Here is a 3,254-nt window from a genome sequence, read left to right on the forward strand (position 1 = left end):
ATCCTTGTGGCCCTGTGGTGACCCTGGGTGGGTGGGGTCTGGAATGTGCTCTGACCTGGGGAGCAATCGGATGAAAGCACTGGGCATTAGAAAGGCTCAGATGTAGTGAAAAGAAGGGCCATATGCACCCCAATGTTCATAGCAGCAATGTCCACAATAGCTGGAAAGAGCTGAAATGCCCCTCAACAATGAATGGATAAAGAAGATGTGGTCCATATATACAAAGGAATATTACTCAGCCATCAGAAAGGATGACTACCCAACTTTTACATCAGCATGGATGGGACTGGAGGAGATTATGCTAAGTGAAATAAGTCGGGCAGAGAAAGTCAATTATCATATGGTTTCACTTATTTGTGGAACATAAGGAAGAGCATGGAGGACATTAGGAGAAGGAAGGGAAAAATGAAGGGGGGGAAATCAGAGGGAGAGATGAACCATGAGAGACTATGGACTCTGAGAAACAAACTGAGGGTTTTAGAGGGGAGGGAGTGGGGGGATGGCTTAGCCCAGTGGTGGGTATTAAGGAGGGCACGTACTGACTGCATGGAGCTCTGGGTGTTATATGAAAACAATGGATCGTGGATCACTACATCAAGAACTAATGATGTACTGTATGGTGACTACCATAACATAATAAAATAATATTAAAAAAAAAAAAGAAAGGCTCAAAGACAGCTTCAATGTTCTCTAAGACCAACTTCTTCCCCTTATTACCTTGAGAAGGCCTGATCCTGGGAGGCACGTTATTCATAGTAAGAAGTGACGATTTCTTTTTCAGCTTAGGGTTTTTGATTCCAAGCAACAGAAACAGATCTTGTCTAATGTAATCAATTCATTGAGGAATCTCAATTTACTGAGATATAAATATCCAGTGTTTTATTTCATCCAACTGTACCTGTGATTCTCCAACTTTCATGTGTTTATGAATCGCCATGTTAAAATGCGGATTCTGGTTCAGTTGGTTTGGGCTAGGGGCAGGAATTCTGCTTTTCTAATAAGCCAGGGTTGCTGGTCTGTGGACCACACTTGGAGTATCAAGGAAATCTACTTCTTGGAGTGCCCCTTGTCCCTTTTTGAATCTGTAAACATGGTCTTTGTCCTATTCTAACAATAGGACAAAGACCTATGGGCCAGGTTCTATTCATTCTAGAAGTCAAAGCATATTCCTATTTATTATTTTAAAAACTTTGATCTCAATCTTTTTGGACAGATTCTTCTCTTTCTCTGGTGCAGTTTAGAGCTATGGCCCTGCCTTTTTAGATTTGAGGAGGGGGTATGTGATTTGGTCCTACGCTGACCCCCCTCCCCCCAAATGCATTTCATCGGGGGTTTGGGGATGGGGAGAGATTTGGAGAGCTGAAGTCTCCCTCCTTAGCTTCCTCCATGTCTGCCATGGTTAGTGTCACAGACACTACTCTGCTTCAAGCTGGCTTTAGCCATTGCTAAGGCCTTTACTAGTTGTCTTGGTGACAGTGATGAGTGCACTTTAGGGCCCCTGCATCTCTTGGGAGCCTGTCAGAGAGGTAGGCTTCCTCCCCTTGGCTCCTGACGGTATATCCCAGGGATCCTTTTGCCAAGCTGGGCATCCTCTCACGTGGCCCTGGAACCATCTGTCCTATTTCTGTGGAACTAGCCTCTGTGTCTGATGCTCGGTCTTGGCTGGAGGGATAGTTCAGGAGAGTGGCCATTCCTACTTCTTCCACTCATGCAGAAACCCCTTTGAGGAGATAGGATTAGGACACCCATTGTTCACCACCTGAGGGGGCCTGTAACTCCTTCCTGCCGATAAAAACAAAAACAGAAACACATTTTCATCCTGTGGGTTTCACCTTAGCTCGAACATCATGTCTAGTTCTAATGGTGCCGAAGAGAATTCCCACAACAAGCCTCGGACATCTCCTTACCCGGGTTCCAAAGTCCAACGCAGCCAAGTTCCTAATGAGAAAGCAGGCTGGTTTGTTGAGCGGCAAGACTATAATCCTGTGGAATACACTGCAGTCTCTGTCTTGGCAGGACCGAAGTGGGCAGATCCTCAGATCAGTGAAAGTAACTTCTCTCCCAAGTTTAATGAAAAGGATGGGCATGTTGAGAGAAAGAGCCAGAATGGTTTGTATGAGATTGAAAATGGAAGACCCAGAAATCCTGCAGGACAGACAGGACTGGTTGGCCGGGGGCTTCTGGGGCGATGGGGCCCAAATCATGCTGCAGATCCCATCATAACCAGGTGGAAAAGGGATAGAAGTGGAAATAAAATCACCCACCCCGTTTCTGGGAAAAACAGAAACTGCTTACAGTTTGTGGCAATAAAAAGGAAAGACTGTGGGGCATGGGCAATCCCAGGGGGGATGGTGGATCCAGGAGAGAAGATTAGTGTTACACTTAATAGAGAGTTTGGTGAAGAAGCTCTCAACTCCTTACAGAAATCCGGTGCGGAGAAGAGAGAATTAGAGGAACAGTTGCACAAACTCTTCAGCCAGGAACATCTAGTGATATATAAGGGATATGTTGATGATCCTCGAAACACTGATAATGCATGGATGGAGACAGAAGCTGTGAACTACCATGATGAAACAGGTGAGATAATGGATAACCTTACCCTAGAAGCTGGAGATGATGCTGGAAAAGTGAAATGGGTGGACATCAGTGATCGACTCCAGCTTTATGCCAGTCACTCTCAATTTATCAAACTTGTGGCCGAGAAGCGAGATGCACACTGGAGTGAGGACTCTGAAACTGAGTGCTGCGGGTTGTAGCCCGCATTGCTGTGGGAGCCACAGGCCAGCAAAGGGGTGCATGCTGAAAAGAAGGCGGTATCACAGAGCTCATCCTACAGGAGGGCAGGGTCGGTCACTTGGAAATTATTTTATTCACTTTCAGAGCTATTTGCATTTAGAAGGTTCACATCAGAATAAAATTAGTAAATATGGTGAAATGCAACACAGAATTTTCTGCTTTCTAATCAAAAGAAATATAAACAATCATTTTGTATGTATTCTATTTAAGCATAGCTTAAACCAACTCTAAACAACTGATGGTCTTTGAAGAATCATAATCTGAATAAAGATATATTTATAGTCACCCATAGAAAAAAAAAAAAAGAAACCCCTTTGAGGAGATACATGCTTGGGTCCTGGCCCCAGGCCAGCAAGTATCCCTCTGCAGCCTTCCAGGAATAGGTGGGAAGTGGGCTGAAGCTCCTCATAAAGCTGCTTGCAGCTGTCCCAGTCCCTCCCTGGAATCTAGTCTCTTTT

The 3,254-nt window shown here is 44.9% G+C and overlaps 1 pseudogene; it reads left to right on the forward strand.

Annotated features, from left to right (window-relative positions):
* Nucleotides 1-1,847: 1,847 nt before the first annotated feature.
* LOC112822606 (ADP-ribose pyrophosphatase, mitochondrial pseudogene) lies at nucleotides 1,848-2,918 on the forward strand (annotated as a pseudogene).
* Nucleotides 2,919-3,254: the final 336 nt, after the last annotated feature.

The sequence above is a fragment of the Callorhinus ursinus genome, unplaced genomic scaffold, assembly GCF_003265705.2.
Source record: "Callorhinus ursinus isolate GAN/ISIS: 27379988/994484 unplaced genomic scaffold, GSC_fseal_2.0 scaffold1, whole genome shotgun sequence".
Classification (NCBI taxonomy): domain Eukaryota; kingdom Metazoa; phylum Chordata; class Mammalia; order Carnivora; family Otariidae; genus Callorhinus; species Callorhinus ursinus.